At 42.0% G+C, this 22719-nt stretch overlaps 1 non-coding gene across 1 annotated transcript; it reads left to right on the forward strand.

Moving 5' to 3' along the window:
* Nucleotides 1-14788: 14788 nt before the first annotated feature.
* On the forward strand, nt 14789-14928 carry LOC128564156 (small nucleolar RNA SNORA7). The gene has a single exon (XR_008374026.1). It is a non-coding gene; the product is annotated as a small nucleolar RNA SNORA7 (small nucleolar RNA).
* Nucleotides 14929-22719: the final 7791 nt, after the last annotated feature.

The raw sequence follows: 22719 nt of genomic DNA on the forward strand, positions 1-22719 counted from the left end.
CAGCCCATAATATTAATGTATTTCATGTAGTCACAGATATAAAAGTGACAAATGTAAAGAGCCCAGTGGTAATTGAGAATTAAAATCCAATTTAATTCTGTGGTTTGAATGTGTATCCCAAAAAGTATGAATTGAAAACTTAAGCCCCAATGCATCAGTGTTGGAAGGTGGTGCCTAATGAGAGGTGATTAGGTCATGAGGGAATAGCTAATGGATTAATGCACTGATGCCAGGAATGGGTTCCTTACAAAAGGATGAGTTCAGTCCTTTTTCTGTCTCTTTATGCCTCTGTTTGCCCTTCTTTCAAGGGATGACACAGCAATAAGGTCCTTACCAGGTACTGGACATTTAATTTTGAACTTCGTAGCTTCCAGAACTGTGAGCCAATAAATTTCTTTTCATTATAAATTACCCATCTGTGGTATTCTGTTATAGCAGCACAAAATGGACTAACAGTGGAAATGTTTAAAGAGAGCTTACTATGAGCAGCGCCTGTGGCTCAACGGGTAGGGCGCTGGCCCCATATATCAAGGGTGGCAGGTTGCAACCCGCCTGGCCAAACTGCAACAAAAAATAGCCAGGCCTTGTGGAGAGCGCCTGTAGTCCCAGCTACTTGGGAGGCTGAGGCAAGACAATTGCCTAAGCCCAGGAGTTGGAGATTGCTGTGAGCTGTGACACCATGGCACTCTACTGAGGGTGATAAAGTGGGACTCTGTCTCTAAAAAGAACGAAAAGAAAGAGAGCTTAATATGAATTCTTATTGCTAAGGTAAATTTCTAGAGTGCTCATTATGTAGAAACCCAAAATATTTGATTTGAATTTTTAAAAACATTAACATTTTAAAACATGATATTTTAGGCTCTGCACCTATATCTCAGTGGCTAGGACACCAGCCACATACACTGGAACTGACAGGTTTAAACCCAGCCCGGGCCTGTGCAACAACAATAACAATTACAACAGAAAAATCGGCATTGTGGTGGGCACCTGTAGACCCAGCTACTGGGGAGGCTGAGGCAAGAGAATGGCTTAAGCCCAAGAGTTGGAGGTTGCTGTGAGCTGTGATACTACAGCACTCTACCGAGGGTGACATAGTGAGACTCTGTCTAAAAAAAAAACAGAAAAACATATTTTAGTGGCCCACCACATCTTTTTATGCATTGACAACCTTTCTAAAAACTGACTTCAAAATCTGATGCTATGGTTATGGACTAGTAAAAATGGGTAAAAGTGTTTCCAAATGACTTTGCTGGGTACAGAGCTTAGATTATACACCATTGATTCTTTGCACTGAATAGATGATATTCCTTTATTTGCTAAGTATCTGTTATTAAAATCCTTTGGAGTTGAAATTCTTTTACCTGGATTGGTTTTCACCTTAGATAAGAAACCATTTAATTTAATTTTAATTTTATTGTCACATTTAATCTTTTTTCACAAGATATAGGACTGGGTCAGTAGGATTAAAAGACATTGCAGTAAAGTGGTTAGATACCTTGCATCCCAATACTGGTTGGTATCCATCACCTATATCTTTGTCCATAGTATAATTAACCTATATAATTGTATGAATGGCAAGCAAAAGATGATAGAGCCCAGATTAAAATCCAGATATAAAGGGGAAAGAAAAGAATTTTTCTGTTTTCATTTCCTTGGTTATGTATGTTACTAGATGTGGGTCATCATTTAACTTCTCCTGAGTGACTTGGATAGTTTCTGCAATAAGCAAGTCATGAATGATATATTGATACTTTTGTTAGCTATTATTTGTAACTAATTTAAGAGGATAGCTTTAGAAACCTATATGAGGCCAAAGCAATAGTCCAATTTTATAAATTAAATGTAACTTAGATGATTAGAATAATCAATGGATGTGATCCACGAGTTTGCTCCCTTGTATCTTTATATAATCCTTAGAAGTAAGGAAATTCTTAGAAAATTGATTTTATTTTTACTTTCCTAGAAGGCAGTATCTGATAACAAGTTTATTGTTTGTTGAGTGATATAGAGTAAGATAAGATTATCTCTTTTTCTTTTTTTTTGAAACATGTCTCATTCTGTCTGCCAGGCTAGACTGCAGTAGCAATATCATAGCTCATTGCAACTTCAGACTACTAGGTTCAAGCAATACAACTGCCTAGCCTTCCAAGTAGGGTCCTGCTAATTTTTCTCTGTATAGAAATGGGTTCTCACCATGTTGCTCAAGCTGGTCTTGAACTTCTGGCCTCAAGCCATCCTCCTACCTTAGCTTCCCAAAGTGCTCGGATTACAGGCAGGAGCTACTATGCCTGGCTTGAATTGATATCTCTATATCAAAATAGTTGCCTGGCAGATAGCCTTAAAGTTTTAACTAGCAGTTTAGAAAATGGGAGCTCTGAAGTGTAATCTTGTCTAATTTGAATTGTGGTTTACTTTATATTCTCCAGTGACTGAGCTTGGGTGCTGTCACATGAACTGATTTTGCCTCCTAAATGATTGGTTTTCTTTTTTGTTTTTTTCTTTGCCCAGGCGGGTCTTGAACTCTTAGCCTCAAGTCATTATCCTGCCTTGGCTACCCAATAAACTACTACTTGTGGTCTAAATGATCATTGATAACAGTAACTGCAGGCTACATTTTATTTAATGTTTTAAATTACTTTGTCATTTAATTTGAAGTTTTGTCAATTTGCTTATAAACATTTATCTTAGTCTAAATTTACTGTATCTCATTTTTACCTGGAAGAAGAAATGTTCATGCAATAAAGTCAATAAAATATTAGTTCTTATCAAAATAGGGTAAAGAAACACAAACAACTTACTTTTACAAAAATGATCTTTTTGTGTCTTACTCAAAAAGATCGTTCAATCTCCTATAGTGTAATAGTAGTTAAAAGACCTTCAGTTAGTCCTAACCATGCTTGGCTAAGGGACTTAATTCTAAACCACCTCCATTTCTTTGACTAAAATATATTCCCAGGCTGGGTGTGGTGGCTCACACCTATAATCCTAGCACTCTGGGGGGGGCCAAGGCAGGTGGATTGCTTCAGCTCAGAAGTTTGAGACTAGCCTGAGCAGACCCCATCTCTACTAAAAATAGGGAAACTAGCCGGATGTGATGGGGAGCTACTATGGAGACTGAGGCAAGAGGATCGCTTGAGCCCAAGAGTCTGAGGTTGCTGTAAGCTATAATGCCATGGCACTCTAAGGCAACTGAGTGAGACTCTGTCTCAAAAAAAAAAAAAAAAAAAAAGTATTTCCAATTCCTTTGGGAGTACTCTTCCCTTGCCATACCCTGAGTTCTGTTAGGAATTGTCATCTTAATCTGGGCTTTCTGGCCGTAGTAAATGACTGTATAAGGACTGACAACTTATCACCCAGTCTTGAGTCCCGGGAAGTTCAATAATGATTTCCTGGAATTTTTCTACTACTAAATGGGTGTGGGAAGGAGGACTTGAAGAGAGAATCATTTCTTTTGAGGCTCAAGTTATGATAATATGAGCGAGGAGCTGCCAGTAACCAGGGTCCCAGAAGAAACATGTGAGAAAATGAAGCCAACATTCATCATGATGGGGAGGTGAGTCAGCATTTCTGTTGTTGCATTTTTCTTGCTCTTCAGTTACACCAGTAAAAAATGTCTGTTTCATCGAAGGAAGGTCCAACTACCCTACTGTAACTTGAAACCAGGAGTCTAGGACTACACAAGACAAAAAAAAAACAGGCAAAAAGACCTTTATTTAAGTTGAAAAAATCATTGCACAAATACACGACAGAGGGGGCCTGATTGTTCACTATCTAAATAGTGCCTAGAGATATTAGTTTACCACAAGCTTGCAATGCACTAACAAGGGCAGGGAATTGCTTAAAAAACAAACAGATCTTGAATGCAATTTGGGTTGCATTAGTAAAAATTGTATGTCAGAAGAGAAGTACAGTTTGGTTTATTATGTTTGGTCAGATGCCAACTATAGCTTTTCTGGTGGAGGGAAAGTTTTACTATTGTAAAGTTTTAGATAGCACATTGTACAGGAGAATGAAAAGTAGATGGTTTGAAGAAGGATAGCCATAAAGGTGAGATCTAGAAAGCAACAAATTATTAGGAATGGTAACAATGCTAGAGAGGGATTGGAGGGAAAAAAATAGACAGAAAATGAAAAAAAGTAAAAACAAAACCTACCATCTTTAAACACCAAGTACCATGCACTGTGCTAAAGCACTTTATATTATTATTTAATCCTATGATAAGCTTGTCAAGTCGATCTTACTGTGGCCATTTTACAAATGAGAAAACAGGGGTGGCGCACAGAGGTGCCCATAGCTCAGTCGGCAGGGCACCAGCCACATACACGGAGGGTAGTGGGTTCGAACCTGGCCTAGGCCTGCTAAACTGACAACTGCAACCAAAAAATAGCCGGGCGTTGTGGTGGGCACCTGTGGTCCTAACTGTTTGGGAGCCTGAGGCAAAAGAATCACTTGAGCCCAAGAGTTTGAGGTTGCTGTGAGCTGTGACGCCACAGCACTCTACCCAGGCCGACAGCTTGATACTCTGTCTCAAATAATAAAAAAAAAAGAAACGAAAAATGAGAAAACAGAAGTTATGTAACTTGTTTAAGGTCACCCAACTAAACAGAGAAGGTCTAGGTTCAGATCCAAAGATGTCTTAATTACCAAGGCCAAACTTAAAGCTCCTCAACTATGTTGTCTGTTTGGATAACTTTCATCATAGAACACATCAAACTCTAACAGGTAAATAAGAGAAATTGCACAGTGCCAGTACAGAGGTAAGACCAGTGGGTTCCCTTAGTCAGACAGGCTATTTATCTCTCCCTCTGAGTTTCTATGAGCAAGATATTAACTTTTGGGGCAAGGACTTTGATTCTTTTTTTAATCTCACAGAACACTCGGTACAGCGCCTTGCACACAAACCTCTAATAACTTCCTAAGAGTGGAGTAAATGATAATGCAGTGGGATGTGTCATGGAGCAGAAAGCTATCCTGTCACTGGATTTGTTCAGAGATACTGAGGGAATGTATGCACTGGGAAGATAGTGGACCAGAGAGATCCCTTACTTCCCTTCCTTAACCACAATGTCAAGATCAAGCGTATACATTGCTATTCCTTTATATTATATATTTTAAAAAGAACTTAACATTATTTTAACCTTAAATATGGTTGTGTATTAGCATATAAAGAAGTTATATTTCTTCATAATTGTTTGCTTATCCATACAAAAATTAGGATACTTTTCTGTGCTTGGCCGTTCTATTGCTTTCTCTTCCTCCCCAGGGAAATAGATAGTGTACAGTAGAAAAAATAATGCCTGGGTCTAATTTGAGAGGAGTTTATAAATTTTAGTCAGAAAAGAGTGTTTGCTATTCAAAGAAAGTGAAGGAATAGAAAATAAGGGACACTGTCATAGTATACATCAAGAACGCTTTAAAAATCCAGTCTCACATATTGTTCTTTGTACACAAAAGCAATGGTGCTTAATAGTACATTGGTTCCTAAATCAAAATTCCAGCTGCCAGCAGCTGTCCTTGAGTGGGAGATGATTTAATGCCAATGGATCTGGGTTGCAGCACACCTCCTGCTTCCTAGGTGCTGTAACCCACTGGCAATAGAGTTACAGGACTGTTGGATACTTGGATCCAAAATTTGGCTGCTCACACCAAGAGTAAACAAATGAACTAAACCTTTAATTGTTAGAAAATAATTGTCAGAAAAGCAGAATCAGTATTCTCCCATAACACTATGAACTGGATTACTTAGGGCCTCCCCACTGCTGCTTGTTCCTGCCCTCTAGTTGCTTAGTTCTTGGGGCCTCTAGTTAGATGGATCAAAGCTTGTGTGAGCTGACGAATCAGAGAGCCAGCCAGATTTTTAGGGGATAATATGGGACAGCCTATTTTATGGTGATGGCTTTCTTATTATGGAGGGAAACCTTTGAAAAACCTACCTAATGTTCTGTCATTTTTGCCATATGGGGAAACTGCCAAACCTGCTTTATTGATTTCCATCCATACCCTTAATCCTAAACGTCCAGAATACCAAATCTATAAACAAAGAAAGCAGGAAGGTACTGAAATGTGGGGCAAATGTGGAGACCTTCAGAGCTCACAGAATTAGTAAAATCAACAATAAAAAATAAAGTAGAATTTCAACTTTATCATCATATCCTTGAAACATGGGAGAATAGCCTTTATGTTTTTCCTAGGTGTGTTCTAAAGTGTATTCAATTTTTGTTTGTTTTGGGACAGGGTCTCACTCTGTCATCATCTGCTGTGGTGTCATAGCTCGCAGCAACTTCAAACTCTCAGGCTTGAGTGATCCTCTTGCCTCAGCCTCCCAAGTAGCTGGGTCTATAGGTGCCAGCCATGATGCCCAACTAGTTTTTCTTTATTTAGTAGTGACAGGGTCTCACTCTTGCTCAGGCTGGTCTTGAACTCCTGGGCTCAGGTGATCCACCCACCTTGGCCTTCCTGAGTGCTAGGATTATAGGCATGAATCACCTCACCCTGCCTGAAGTATATTCTTAAAGAATATAGTATATTCTTTAAGTATATTCTTAAAGAAATGTCTGAACTGGGCGGTGCCTGTGGCTCAGTCGGTAAGGTGCCGGCCCCATATACCGAGGGTGGTGGGTTCAAACCCGGCCCCGGCTGAACTGCAACCAAAAAATAGCTGGGTGTTGTGGCGGGCGCCTGTAGTCCCAGCTACTCGGGAGGCTGAGGCAAGAGAATCGATCGCTTAAGCCCAGGAGGTGGAGGTTGCTGTGAGCTGTGTGATGCCACGGCACTCTACCGAGGGCCATAAAGTGAGACTCTGTCTCTACAAAAAAAAAAAAAAGAAAGAAATGTCTGAACTATACCATGCAATTCTTTAGTTGATCAATGTGCTCATAAAAATATTTTTAGAAAATAGAAGTTTGGGAGTGCTAATTTAATAAAATGGCTATTAAGATCTTAGGGAGAAAATTAAACCATTAGGATTCCTCAAGATATGTTTGAAATCAAAAGATAAAATCCTATGAGTTGCTCAATATTTTACATTTTAATAAGACTGGAGATTTTTCAATATTGTGCAATATTTCAAATTATGCAATATTTTTTCATGCCTGCCATATTTCCACTCAGCCTTAAAATCAGTATAAATAAATTCTAATCAAAATTGTAATCTTTGAATAACCTTTAAACTTTCCCCTCTTGTCTCCTGATAAGCTCCTATTCATTCTTCAAGAATTGGTGCTATTGTAATTTTCCTTTTTTGAAATTACTATAAATTTTTCCTCTGTGCAAAACTATTTTTGCCTTCCTTGTGCCCCAACTAGGCCTGTACCTAGCTCAATTGCATTGCCCAATGTGGTGAACTTTGTTATAAAAACAAAGAAATGGATATTGCTGCAGTTGGAATGTCATCTCCAGAACTTATGTTGAAACTTGATCCCCAATGTGGCAGTGCTGGGATGTGGCCCTTTATGAGGCGATGGACCATGAGGGCTGTGCCCTTATGCATAGATTAATGTGTCCATTACATCTAATGGATTAATGGGTTATCATGGGAGGGAAACTAGTGGCTTTATGGAAAGAGGAAGCACATGAGCACGGTCAACCCCTCACCACGTGATGCCTTACCTCACCTGGGGATGCTGCAAAATCCCTACCAGCAAAGAAGTCTCTCACCAGACTAGGTCCTTCAACCTTACACTTCTCAGCCTCCAAGACTGTAAAAAATAATAAATATCGGGCGGCGCCTGTGGCTCAGTGAGTAGGGCGCCGGCCCCATATGCCGAGGGTGGCGGGTTCAAACCCAGCCCCGGCCAAACTGCAACCAAAAAATAGCCGGGCGTTGTGGCGGGCGCCTGTAGTCCCAGCTGCTCAGGAGGCTGAGGCAAGAGAATCGCGTAAGCCCAAGAGTTAGAGGTTGCTGTGAGCCGTGTGACGCCACGGCACTCTACCCAAGGGCGGTACAGTGAGACTCTGTCTCTACAAAAAAAATAAATAAATAAATAAATATCATTTCTTTTGTTTGTTCTGGAGACAGTATTCTTGCTCTGTTGCCCAGACTAAAGTGCAGCGATGTCATCATACTTCACTGCAACCTCAAACTCCTGGGCTCAAGTGATCCTCCTACCTCAGACTTGCAAGTAGCTAGCTGTCACCACACCCAGTCAATAGTTTACATGTTTTCTAGAGATGGAGTCTCACTATGTTACCCAAACTGGTCTTGAACATCCTTGCCTCAATTAATCCTCCCAGCGCAGCCTCCCGAAGTGCTGGGATTGCAGGAGTGAGCAACCTCACTCAGCCCCACGTTCTTAATATATCTCTCTAATCAGCCATATTCAAATTTTTTAAAAATTTTAATCCCCTCCCCATGTGGAAAATAAGTTCCGTTTGTTTTTATTTTGAAATTATGTTTTTCTTCTTCTCCCTAGTCTAAGTCTGCACTATATTTGGATATTTGCAAAATCTACAGTGTCCAATTTTTCCTGCCTCAATCTACTTTACATGGATATTTCTCACAGTAATCATCCTTAAATGCTATTTTTATCTATCCCTCCACTGGTTAAAACACACACACACAATCCCAACTGTTATGAGCCCTTGTTTCTTACAAATCATGTCTCAACTCCTCTGCTGGCTTGGAAGACTCTCTAATGGCCAGCCCTACTCTTGGGAGAAAGCCTTCTAATCCCCAGCACAAACCCTTTTTTTCAGTCTGTCTGGCTTGCTCTTTGGCTCTTGAGTTATCCAAGCTAGTGTCTGCCTCTGGGACTTTGTATTGTTTTTTTTTGTCTACCCAAATTCTGCCATCCATGGCATCCAGCTGAAGTCTAATATCCCGCTCAGATCCCAGGAGGCCTGTTTCACTCTTGCTAAACTTGACACCACAGATTACTCTGGGCCTGAAAGGCTATTATTTCCTACATACATCCCCTTATTTCCATACTTTATAAATGCCTGAAATGTAAGTGCCTGCACCCATCCATCTTATCCTGTACACTGGTGCCTTCCCTTGGTCATTTCCTCACTGCTCCTTTCCTTTTCACACCTGTGTGTTGTACCCCCTGGAGCTTCCATTTTGTGGTGAGCAAACCGTCCTACATCCCCAGCCTGTCTTAACTGAAACTTGGCCACCTTACAAGAACATAGCTTCCCCTGCTGCTGTCTTGAGTTGAGGGGTGTTTACTTTACCAGTCTTCATATACTGCAGGGTTGGGAGACAGGGTTGGCCTTCTCCCAGCTCCACAACGCTACTGCCAGACCATTGCTCTGAAAATAAATAAGAGATTAAGCCAGCTGGCATGCCCACCTTCACATCCATCCATCCCTGGATCATCTAACACCTTCCCATCACTCCCACGATGATTTCTCTTTTAAAAAATCCACTTAGTTCATAGTTTTTCTCTCCTAAAGTTCCTGAATTACAGCTTTAAAACAATAATTTTTATTATTCTTTCTCTTTAAAAAGATACTATAATAAAATCCCTTCATAATCCTTTCTGTCTCTACTCCCTCTGTTCACAGCTTGGTGTGTATGCTCCCTAAACTGCAGTCTTGAATCGCTTTGTAAAGTCACTGTCTTCTGGATTACCTTTGGAGCTCCTTACACTTCTCCACTTTTATCTGCTCAAAGGGACCTTCCCCTACCCTAAACTGTTCTGAGTTAGAGGTCCTAAACCCCAGCATTCCTCCCTCTAAGGACAACTTCTTTTCACTTCCAGTTGCCTTAGGCCATCTCCATACCTGCCTTTGAGGTGTAATCACCCAATCTTTTTTTAGATTGAGCTGAACTTCACATAACTCACAATTAACCATTTAATGTATACATTTCAGTAGCATTTAGTGCATTCAAAATGCTGTGTAAATACTACCCACACAATCCACAGACTCAATGCAACCCCTATCAAAATTCCTATGGTTTTGTTTTGTTTTTCATTTTCTTTACCAAAAAAACTGGTGCTAAAATTTCTATGAAATCTCAAGGGACCCTGAACAGCCAAACAACCTTGATTAAAAGCAAAGTTGGAGGGCTTACACTTGATTTCAAAACTCTCTACAAATCTACAGTAATCAAAGCAGTATGGTACTGGCATAAGGACAGATGTAGACCAATGGAGTAGAATAGGGAACCCAAAAGTAAGCCCTCAAGTACTGTGTAAATGGTCACTTGATTTTCAAGAAGGGTACTAGGACTATTCAATGGGGAAAGGACAGTCTTTTTAACAAATGGTATGTGTGTGTGTGGGAGGGGGGAACTGGATATCTACATGTATTTGGACCCTTGCTTTTCATCATTTATAAAAATTAACTCAGGGGCAGTGCCTGTGGCTGAAAGGCAGGGTGCTGGCCCCATATGCCAGAGGTGGCGGGTTCAAACCCAGCCCTGGCCAAAAAAAAAAAAACACACACACACACAAAAATTAACTCAACAGGTTGGCACCTGTGGCTCAAAGGAGTAGGATGCCAGTCCCATATACTAGAGGTGGCAGGTTCAAACCAGGCGCTGGCCAAAAACTGAAAAAAAAAAAAAATTAAGTGGGTCAAAGACTTAAACCTAAGACCTAAAACTATAAAATTCTTAGAAAAACACAGGAGAAAATCTTTATGACAGTGGATTTGGCAACAGTTTCTTGGATGTGATACCAAACGCACAGATAAAAAAATATAAAACAAATTAGACCTCCTAAAAATTAAAAAACTGGCTGGGCACAGTGGCTCACACTGTAATCCCAACACTTTAGGAGGCCAAAGAGGGAAGATCACTTGAGGCCAGGAGTTTGAGACCACTGGGCAATATAGTGAGACCTCAGTCTCTACAAAAAAATTTTGTTTTTTTTTGTTGTTGTTGTTGAGATAGAGTCTCACTATGCCCTGGGTAGAGTGCTGTGGCATCACAGCTCACAGCAACCTCAAACTCTTGGGATCAAGCCATTCTCTTGCTTCAGTCTCCCAAGTAGTTGGGACTACAGGTGCCCACCACAACGCCCAGCTATTTTTTGTTGTAGTTGTCATTGTTGATTAGCTGGCCTGGGCTGAGTTCGAAACGGCCACCCTTGGTGTATGTGGCTGGCGCCGTAACCACTGTGCTACGGGCGCAGAGCCACTACAAAAAAATTTTTCAAAAGAAGAAAATTAAAAATTTGGGGGCATCAGAAGATAGTATCAACATGGTAATAAAGCAACCCACATAATGAAACAAAATACCTTCAAATTATATATCTGATAAGGGATATATCATAGACACTGACAGAATATATCAATTATATTTTAAAACAAAAATGGGCTGGGTGCTGTGGCTCACACCTGTAATCTTAAAACTTTTGGAAGTTGAGGTGAGAGGTCATTTGAGGTCAGAAGTTCAGGATCAGCCTGAGCAAGAAGGAGACCCTGTAATCCCAGCTACTCTGGAGGCTGAGGCGGGTGGATTGCCTGAGCCCAGGAGTTTGCTGTTGCAATGAGCTATGATGATGCCATTGCACTCTAGCCAACATGACAGAAAGAGACTCTGTCTCAAAAAAAGAAAAGATAAATAAAATAAAACAAAAAATGTTCTCACACTATTTCTGTGAGCTAAAAGATAATTAAAATTTAAAAGTTTAGGGTGGCGCCTGTGGCTCAGTGAGTAGGGCGCCGGCCCCATATGCCGAGGGTGGCGGGTTCAAACCCAGCCCCGGCCAAACTGCACCAAAAAAAAAAATAAATAAATAGCTGGGCGTTGTGGCGGGCGCCTGTAGTCCCAGCAGCTCGGGAGGCTGAGGCAAGAGAATCGCGTAAGCCCAAGAGTAGAGGTTGCTGTGAGCCGTGTGACGCCACAGCACTCTACCTGAGGGCGGTACAGTGAGACTCTGGCTCTACAAAAAAAAAAAAAAAAAAATTTAAAAGTTTATTCTATGTATTTGTGTAAGTGTGTGTATATGTACAGAGAGTTTGCAACTTACGATAGTTTGACACAACTTTTCCACTTTATGATGGGTCTATCAGGGTATTAAATGCATTTTTATTTCATTTTATTTTATTTATTTTTACATTTTCTTTTTTTCTTTGAGACAGAGTCTCCCTATGTCACCCTGGGTAGAATGCCACGGCGTCACAGCTCACAGCAACCTCCAACTCTTGGGCTTAAACAATTCTCTTGCCTCAGCCTCCGGAGTCGCTGGGACTATAGGCACCCTCCACAATGCCTGGCTATTTGGGGGTTGCAGTCTGGCCGGGGCTGGGTTGGAACCCGCCACCCTCGGTATATGGGGCCGGCGCCCTAACCAATGAGCCACTGGGCACCACCCCAAGTCCTTCCTAATTTTTGATTTCTCGAGAGGCAGGAACTATTCCAAATGGCCACACGGTGGTTTTCGTACACAGCCTGTGATCCCCTCTGACCCAGCCTGACAGGGTTGGGTTGGGTGTTATGTCCTGGGCAAGGAGACATCCCACATAAGTCACCACACACTTTGACACTGTCCCCACTCTCAGGCTCACGGCAATATCCTTCAGACGAGCCATGGCTACTCAGTGTCACCATTTGCCAAACGCGAGCCAGCTGCCTCCCTCCCCTGACAGCCCCGTTTGGCCTCCACAGCTCTTGGTCCTCAGGGGCTCTCGGTGGGGTGTGTCTAAATGCATTTTTGATCTACGTATTTTCAGCTTATATTGGGTTCATTGGGATGTAGCCCCATTGTAAGTTGAGCATCATCTGTTATTTATAAAACGTTTGTCAAGAAAGGCATTTATGAGCTATAAGCCTCACAAGATTTGAGGATATGTCCTAGTGTGTAACATTTTTTTCTATAGTGCCTGGTACAAGGTCTTGACCTACAGTAAGACCTACCTATAAATTTTCAATATATACTTTTAATTAAATGATTGAAGAAGAGAGAAAAAGAATACTCTAAGCCCCGCATTACCACCAACATTATTTTTCAAAAATTCAGATCTGAGTGTGCCATTTTTTCCTCAGAAATCTTGCACAACCTCCTAGTATCTTCAGAATCTGGTGTGAGCTCCTTAGCTGGTGAGGGCAGGGGGCTCCCTCCATCTGCTATTCCTGCTCAGTCCTGTCATGGTACAGCACAGGGAGTGCCTTCTGGCTTTGTACACCCTGGTAAGTAGGGACAGTAGATGCTACCTCAAGGATTGTTGAAAGTTTAAATGAGGTGTCATCTGAAAATTTCCAGCATGTAGTTGAGACCAGTCCTTTAGCACTGGATTCTTCTTCCTCCTGCGCCTGGCTCTTCAGTGTTTGCCCTCTGAGCAGGAACATGTTCCCTTCTCCAGATTTTGCTTGTGCTTTCCCCACTGTGTCATGTGTGTCCTCCCCATCTCCCTCCTCTATGAAAATTAAAGGAAGGCTTCAGGATATTTCGAATGACACTCTGTGGAAGCTTTCTGACTCCTCTGGGAAACTTAATCCTTTTTTTATGCATCCATGTAATTTTATGTGACAGTTTCTAAGAAGCTTTCATAGACTGTCTTACATTGCAGTTATTTGTGGACATAACTTGTGAATATGGGTGTTTGTCTTAAGAGCCCAACACAATATTGACTAAAATGAATTGATTTTTTTTTGACCAGGAAATTTGGGTCTTCAATCTCGTAACTGGAATACATCATAAAATTGTTCAAAGTATGCTGTCTCTATAAATAGTTCCTCTCGTTATGTGATAACACCCAGCCTGGCAATTTAGCACCCTTGCCTCCCACAGCTGCTGGAGACAAAGTGAGATAATGTGGCTTGTAGGTGTGGGTGGTAGTGATGGTGGTGATGGGGAAGCCCACAGCTGGTTGGACCAGGGTAGACACACACCTGACCCAGCACCAGCCAATGATTTGTTCAGAAATGACTTGTGTGATCCAGCCAGGTTCTCTCAGAGGAGCCAGGTTAGTTCATGTCTCCCTGAGGAATTTCCCTAAGTGCTGCAAGTTGATTGCAAGTCCTGGAGTTTAGTGATCCTATGGTGGAGACAGGCTGAGCAGCCATGTTGTTCCTCCCACAGGATGAGCGTGCAGAGAAGAGCAGGCAGAATGCAGGAGAGGCTGATGCAGGCTTACAACCTGTTGCTGAAGAGTCCCCAGTCCTCTGGCCAGTCTGAGTGAGGCCCAGCCACACCTGGTGTTCTGTCCTTGGATTCTGTGAGATCTCTATATATGCTCCCAGTAAATGCCCCTTTCTACCTCTGTGGACTAGTACCTCTTACAGTCACGTGCATCCTGACTACAGGGAAAGAAATAGTTTATCTGAATTGACTCCACCCATTCCATGTGCAGGCATCTTGATTTATCTCTCATCTTTGACCTTCCTTACTAGCTAATTATGACTTTGGGCAATCTTTTGTTCACTCTGTGTCTTTTTCTTTAATAGGCAAAATGCAATCATTTCATATGTTCCTATATCACTTTCCATACATTTTCTTACATGCAATTTTTTTTTATAAAGAAAGTCTTGCTCTGTCACCCTGGGTAGAGTGTCGTGTTGTCATAGCTGAGGGCAACATCAAACTCTAGGGCTCAAGTAATCCTCTTGCCTCAGCCTCCCAATTAGCTGGGACTATAGGTTCTTGCCAGGACACCTGGAGCTTTTCTATTTTTAGTAAAGATGGGGTCTTGCCCTTGCTCAGGCTGGTCTCAAATCCTAAGTTCAAATGATCCACCTGTCTTGGCCTCTCAGAGTGCTAGGATTATAGGCGTGAGCCACCGCACCTGGCCTCATGAATTTTTTTTTTAAGTTTTCAGCCTCAAAAAAGGCTAAGAACTTTTCCCCACATTTTATAATCAAAGGAACTTTCCCAAGACCTCACAACTAAATATGAGTGAAGACCTCCTGGGATCGCATCTGGAGAGCCCCTAGTGTGCTGCCAGCTTCAGAAGCAGGCAGGAAAGCAAGCCTAGCAGAGGTACCCATTCCATCCCCAGCTTGTTCTATAGCTGGTGATTGGAAAACACTCGGCAACAAGTGAAAGAAGATAAAAAAGAAAAAAAGGAAAAAATATATGAGTGAAAATGGTACTCAAACACCAGTCTCTGACTTCTGTCTCCACAGGAGGTCATCAACTCTACCTCAGAGAATATAAAGAATAAAAAAAAAATGATAAATATTTGCAGATTAAATAAGTGAATGGATAAACAAACTCTTAAGATTTCTTTCTTGAGAATTTTTGATGACTTTCAAGTCATCAGAGGTAATAATGACTTCATATTATATTTTTATGAGTCCTGTTTCAAAATACTGACATTGCGTTGGACCACTAGATTGAAGTACCCTGTTTCTGAAAATGTGCATATTACTCCTGCCTGCAGCATGGAATTCAGGAAGAATTCCAATTACCATCTGGAGGTTTAATTTCAAGAGTTTGGGCTTAAGCCCTTACCTATCCCCATGGGAAATATTTGATATTTCCCCACTTTAAAGTGTATTAGCTCAGGTCACAAGGAGCTTTCACTGCTAAGATAGCCCCAGAAAACTTCCCAGTGTCACCATGGCCACTCACAAGCCTGATCCGGTCTCACCATTGATGGGTTTTTTCCCTTCCTTCCTCTCAGCCAGGGCAAACCATCCTGTACTGCTCTGATGAGTCACCACACTTTCCTTCACCTGCTGCCACCAGACCATGTGGATTTTTCTCAATCCTCCCCCCCGCCCCACACACCCTGAAAGAGAAGAGTACGTTATGCAAACTAGGTGTGAGCCTAAGGACCAAAGCCCCTTCCTCTCACCCCAAAAAAAGCACATTGAGGGCCCTTTAAGTAATTTAGAGATTAAGCAACACATCATGTTGCAATCAGACCTGTATGAAAAAGAGATGGAAGGAGAAAACAGGTTTGGTACAAGTTCATTGCTGAAAGGGCTCAGCCTCAGTTTGACCTGACAGAAGCACCAAGGGTGTAGGTTGGAAGAGAACATAATGCTAAGCTCTTTTCCTGTAATGATGAGATCTACCATGATAGTGATGTATAGTGATATTAGTAACATTAAAGTCTTTACTACATGCCATAGCTTGGGGTGAGTCATTTATGTACATTGCATATGTAAGAAAACACATGGAAAGCCTTGGCTATGGTGCCTGGCACAACGGACATGCTCAATAAATTACAGATAATAGTAGTATGAGCACCCTATTTATCCTTACAGCCATCCAAACTCTTTACCAAGCCTTTGCTCTTTAGTTATTCATCACTTCAGGATATATTGAGCATGTACCATGAGCACTTATTATCATGTTTAGCCTCTGGGCACACGTGGAGAATAGGGCCTATTGTCTTTCATACATGGGTTTGGATCTGGTAGTACCATCTTGCTGGGTGAGTTAAGGCATACTTCTTGTATTTTCTGAGCCTAAATTTATTCAACTTTATTTATTTGTTAGTAAGTACAGTAATTTCTGTTTCATAGGATTGTTGATAGGATTAGAAACACATACGAAGGGCTTAGCTTTGTGTTCAGGCAGGAAGCTCCTATTAGCATCACGTAATATGGGATTTCTATATATCATTCTTTTTTTTTTTAGAGACAGAGTCTCATTTTGTCGCCCTCAGTAGAGTGCCATGGCGTCATAGCTCACAGCTACCTCCACCTCTTGGGCTTAGGCGATTCTCTTGCCTGAGCCTCCCGAGTAGCTGAGACTACAGATGCCCGCCACAATGCCCCACTATTTTTTTGTTGCAGTTTGGCCAGGGCCAGGTTTGAACCTGCCACCCTCGGTTTATGGGGCCGGCGCTCTACTCACTGAGCCACAGGTGCCACTCTATATATCATTCTTCAAAAAGGATACAAAGAGAGAATCCCTTTCCAGAGACACATAGTCTGGCATTTGAACCTTAGCTTACCTGAAGTCTTTCTTTATCAAAGCAGTAATTACCACATGACTGGCCAATGTGATTCAAAGTTTGAGGTCAGCATTTCTTGAACAATTTGGTATATCTAGATTTCATATCTCTGCTGGACACATGAAGTGCTGCTGTACACAGAAGGGAGATTTTTTAAAAATTGAGGAATCTGACTCAAGAATAAATTTGAATTCTTTAGAAATCTTCAGACATTTGGCATAACATGAAGTTAAATATAACAATATCTGTCTTGGTTCCATGACACTTCTGATGAAAAAGTAAAGAATATGAAGCCATAGAGCCAAACGCATCATGTAAAACCCTCCTGAAAAGAAATTTTTCTTTGTTGATTACCATCCAGAGACAACATTTTTGGGAACTTCAAACAGAATCAGTTCATGAGGATGAAACCCTCACTCCTCCCCACCCCCAATTTCCATATCTTGTACTTTGAGAACTTTAAATTGGATGATTTGCAGCCCCAACAAAGAACCTAAAGTCAAAACTGATTTGGGGAAAAACCATTAACTTTCTGACTTCTTGGTACGTACTTTTCAGAGAATTTTTTATGTGCTTGTTTATTTTCTTGGTTGTTTTGTTTTTGTTTCATACGTGAAAGGTTCCATCTGTGTAGTCATTTTCTGGATTTATTCCTGAGAATTTTAAGTTAAGTCTGTGTGTTCCTCAAACTTTTTAAAAACTCCAATCCTTGGTAAAAAATGTATATTGCATTTTAACCTAAATACACGTATATTTATGTATATATCTAAAACAAAAGTTTCATGAAATCGTAGCCTTGGAATGAATTGTTCCCTATGTTTTGGGGCTTAAAAAAAAATTCTATTCTATCGTATGTAAAAAAAGTCAGGGCAGAAGTTCAGGAGGAGCAGGGAAGGGATGAATAGGTAGAACAAGCCACTTTTAGGGCAGTGAGACTATTCTATATGATGTAGCAACGATGGATTAATGACATCACACGTGTAGTAAAACCCATGGAACTATAAAACACAAAGCGTGAACCCTAATGTAAACTATGGACTTCAGTAAATAGTGGCATATTGATATTGGTTCGTCAATTATGACAATTACTTTCTGTACAATTTTTTTTTTTTTTTTTTGTAGAGACAGAGTCTCACTGTACCGCCCTCGGGTAGAGTGCCGTGGCGTCACACGGCTCACAGCAACCTCTAACTCTTGGGCTTAAGCGATTCTCTTGCCTCAGCCTCCCGAGTAGCTGGGACTACAGGTGCCCGCCACAGCACCCGGCTATTTTTTTGTTGCAGTTTGGCCGGGGCTGGGTTTGAACCCGCCACCCTCGGCATATGGGGCCGGCGCCTTACCGACTGAGCCACAGGCGCCGCCCGCTGTACAATTTTTTATTTATAATTTTTTATTACTTTTTTTAAGGGAGGGAGGGAAGGTGGACAGAGGTAAGATAGAAAGAAGAGAAGGAGAGAAAAGAGAAAGACACAGGTAGAAAGGGAGGGAGGAGGGAGGAGAGACAGGAAGGAGAGAGAGAGAAAGAGGGAGCTCTGTACAATTTTTATTAACCTAAAATAATTTTTAAAATAGAGTGTAAAAATAATTTTGAAGTTAAAAAAAAGTTGGTTTTAACCTATTAAAATTGATTTTCTTACCCATTAATGACCTCTCCACAAGTTGAGAACTTGTGGCTTAGAGAGAGTGCCCTGGCCTTCTGATTAGCTCTGCCAACCACAGAGCCTTAGACAAGCCACATAATATTGTGTCCCTACTTTCTCGTTTGAAAAATAGGAGGTTTGATCAGATGAATGCCAAGGTCCTCTCCAGCTCCGAAATATTACACCTATAAGTATAAATTTCAATGTTTGAATGTCAATAAAAAGGATAACATGAAGCATCAATAGTAAATTATATGCATATTATTTAATCCAACCCTATTTTTTATAGGCATCTAATGGACACTTCTATTTTATTTGTCCTATGTAAAATAAATGCAGTGAAAAGTAATGATTCTCATGCAAAACCATAACTTACATTTCTCTCTAGGTTCCTGATTCAAGATCTTCATGGAAGAAGCAAAATAGCATCTAGGAAGGATACCAATGATACTTCCAGTTTTGGTATTTATCTGCCGTGGCCTGGTGAGAACATCTGTTTACCTAGTTTGGTGTTTGCTCAGAGCCTACTGTGGGAGGCTGGTGTGAACCTCAGTGCTGTTGCTTAATAGCTGTAGACCTCTGGGTACCTTATCTAACTACTACTCCTACAGTGTTTTCAGATAAAAATGGGGTCATGATACAGATCAGTTAAGGATATGGAATGTAGCTATCATCTTGGTCCCAGAAATCTGCAAAGCATATGAAGTTGTCCTTGGAACTTTCTTCTCATTCTTCATATTTGCTCTGCTCTCATTAAAATCTGTTCCTTAATGAACACCCCAGCCCCACTTTCTGTAGCCAATCATGTTAGATTGGCTAACAGATACCTAATGCTTCCTCCCATTTATTCAGTTATTCACTTTATTTTCTTTTTCTTTTTTTTTTTTTTTTGTGATTTTTTTGGCCAGGGCTGGGTTTGAACCCGCCACCTCCAGCGTATGGGACCGGCACCCTACTCCTTGAGCCACAGGCGCTGCCCTATTCACTTTATTTTCTAAGGAGTTATGGGACAGATCACCCCCACCTCCCACCAGCCCCTTACGTCCATGAGATGAACCCCATTGACACTGAACTTAAGGGGCAGTCCAGAGAAGGAAAAACACCTTGTGCCAGGTGACAATGCCCTCTGAGAGCTGCAGTTCCAGTCCTGTGGTTTGGTTTTAGTGGGACTGCTTTTAGGTGGTTTGAACGACTAACAACAATTATAGCATCTAAGTTATTATTTAATGGAAGTCTGTAATTTGCTAGGCATGTGCTAAAGAGTTTCCATAAATTATCTCAAAGCCTCACAACAATCTTGGCAGGTTAAATTTTTTCTTTTACAGATAAAGAAATTTAGTCTTTGATTCATTCATTAACTCATTAAGGAACAGATTTTAATGAGTGCTTCTATGTGACCAGTGTGAGATGAGACACCAGGGAAAGAAAGTGAAATGACATGTAGCCCTTGCTCTTAGGAAACTTAAGGTCCTTTGGTGAATCTGGCAGATCCACAGACAACTGCAACCCTGGAGTAAAGCCCAGGAAGGGTTAGAAAACACAGAAGATGGCACCTGAGCAGACTGAGGTCGACATGGAAGTTGGTCTTTTTCTGGTCTGTTCTTACTTTCTTAAACCCATTTGATCTGAAGTCTTTCCCCTTCCTCACCCCTTCACCTCCCCTGACACACACACCAGATGAACAAACCTAGAGCAATTCTTCCAAGGCCCTGTAAGTCCTTTTCTGCCCTCTTATCTGAACTAGTAAATGCCAGTGCTCAGGGACCATGTGCATCTTGAACAGGAAGCTCCCAGAGATAAAATGTACTAAAACTAAGAGAACCACATGGTTTATGACCCAAATCAAGGCACTTTTGAGGATGAAAGAGGCCCTGTGAACAATTATGCACCAGGACAACAAGCGTGAACTAGACGTGTCCTAGCAACCTGGAACACAGGTGTAGGCTGCATATAACCCACAGGAATACCTGTGACAAAGAGACTTGGAGCAGCAATTCCTTGGTGTGTGTCAAGCCTCTCCTCTAAGCAATGCCATGGGCTTGAATCCTGGGCCTCCTTTCCCTATGGGCAGGGAGGCCCTGCCTGGCAGTAGGCTGTAGGCTGGGGGATGGTTGCTGTGACAACAATCATAGCAGTCCCTTAGGAGTTGTTACCAGGGTGAAGGGACCAGCAGGGGAATACCCAAGAAGAAGCAGCCCCCAGTGGGGAGGGGGGCACCCACTCTGGGGACTAGAATCCACGATCCCACTTATTGGAGGTGGTGAGCCTGTCATGCCTCACTGATGCATGGCTGAACCGAAGAAAGAGCTCATTGAATTGTTCACAGAAAAGAGTGGTGCCCAAAAGGCCAGGGCTCCAGAATGAGGCTGCCTCAAGCACAGTGCTTGGCAGGACAGCAGGGCTGGAAGGTACAGCAATTGCCTCCCAGAATCACTTCTCAGAGTAGGGATTTGAGTCACCAACTGGCCACTGCAGAGTCAGATGGGAACTCACAGGTTTTGTCTGTTTGTTTGTGGTTCGCTGCTGATGGGAGGTGTCAAAAGGCATCTGAGCTGCAGCCCAGCCTTCAGGAGAGAGAAAGCCCAGAGCCAGCTGTGCCACCAGGCCTTTGTCAGCTCCTTGCTTTCTAGAATCTAAATGCACAACCAAGAGCCAGAGGGCTTGGGTCTACTCCTGGGTTGTAACCTCCCAGCTGAGTAAATGAGACTATAAAACAAAATTTACTGTCTACCCAGTAATACCCCGAAGCCCTTGTCTATTTCTCTCTCTTGTTTTTCTTAGAAACTCTGGATACTATTATTATCTGCAATTTATTAAGAAAAAAACTGGGGCGGCGCCTGTGGCTCAGTCGGTAGGGCGCCGGCCCCATATACTGAGGGTGACGGGTTCAAACCCGGCCCCGGACAAACTGCAACCAAAAGATAGCCGGGCGTTGTGGTGGGCGCCTGTAGTCCCAGCTGCTTGGGAGGCTGAGGCAAGAGAATCGCTGAAGCCCAGGAGTTGGAGGTTGCTGTGAGCTGTGTGAGGCCACGGCACTCTACCGAGGGCCATAGAGTGAGACGCTGTCTCTACAAAAAAAAAAAAAAAAAAAAAGAAAAAAAAGAAAAAAACTGAGACGCTGGACAGTGGTGGAGCCAGCATCTACACTGGCTGTGTGAGCATTAGAGCCCTATTCCCTGCTGCCCCGGTTTCATGAATTGTAAAATGGGGGTGAATGCAGCACCTCCTCCCTAGGGGTTGTGACATTCAAGTGGGATAATCCGGTTACAGCATGAGCACAGTGCCTGCATGCAAAACAGAGTTAGCTCCCGTTGGTATGATTAGTTCTGGCCTTTCTGTGGCCTTGCTACTGTGTGTTTCTTCTCAGCATCCTTCAGACAGTTTTCTGACTGAATATCACAAGACTGTCAGCTTCTTGGTTAGGCCACATTGTCTATTTGGCATGTGTGTGAAGGGAAGCAGGCAGTGGAGATCAAAATCCCTGCAGGGGAGAAGGACAAGAGAAGTGGGTATCCTCTGCTCTCCTGAACAGTAATCTAGAAATCCTTCACTGATTGAAGTTCAAGTTTGGTCTTCTGAGCAAAAAGTTTAGAAAAGGTCCTCTATGTATTTGTTTAACTGTAAAATAAACATCTCTATAGCAATAACAACACACTCTCCTGTTTGTTTGGGTTTTTTGGGTGTGTGCCTCCCATGCCCACACAGAAAAACAAAACAAAACAAAATACCAGATGAACTAGCTCTGTTCTCCATCCAAAGCTACCATATGTGAGAGAAAGAAAGATTTTTTTTCTTCTTGAGCAGGGTTAGATGTATGTCTGTAGGGAGTGGGGTGATGGTTCCACCATCCTGTTCCCAAAGCTCCAATTCCCCTGCAATTCCAAAAATGAGTGACCCAAGAGAAGCCCCAGGGAATTTCCAGCTCTGGCTCCCCTGCATACCAAGGGGATTCTCGAATTTCCCCTCAAGGTAGGAGCTTCAAAGATGTAGCCCAGACACTCCATGGGGCAAAATTCCTACTCACAAAGAAAGTGTGTGGTGGGTTTCCTGCACGGGGCTATGGATGAGAAGACTCTGGCCCCCCTTCTTTGATTCTTTTTCTAGTCCTATTGGGCTCAACTGCATGTTGCCTGGTCACTGGGGGACCTGCAGGCCCAGGAACTTTATCTACTTATGCTTACCCACAGCATTTTTTTTTTTAATTTTTTTTCCTTTTATTTTATTTATTTATTTTTTTTGTACAGACAGAGTTTCACTTTATTGCCAGAGTGCCGTGGCATCA

The sequence above is a fragment of the Nycticebus coucang genome, chromosome 13, assembly GCF_027406575.1.
Source record: "Nycticebus coucang isolate mNycCou1 chromosome 13, mNycCou1.pri, whole genome shotgun sequence".
NCBI classification, from domain to species: domain Eukaryota; kingdom Metazoa; phylum Chordata; class Mammalia; order Primates; family Lorisidae; genus Nycticebus; species Nycticebus coucang.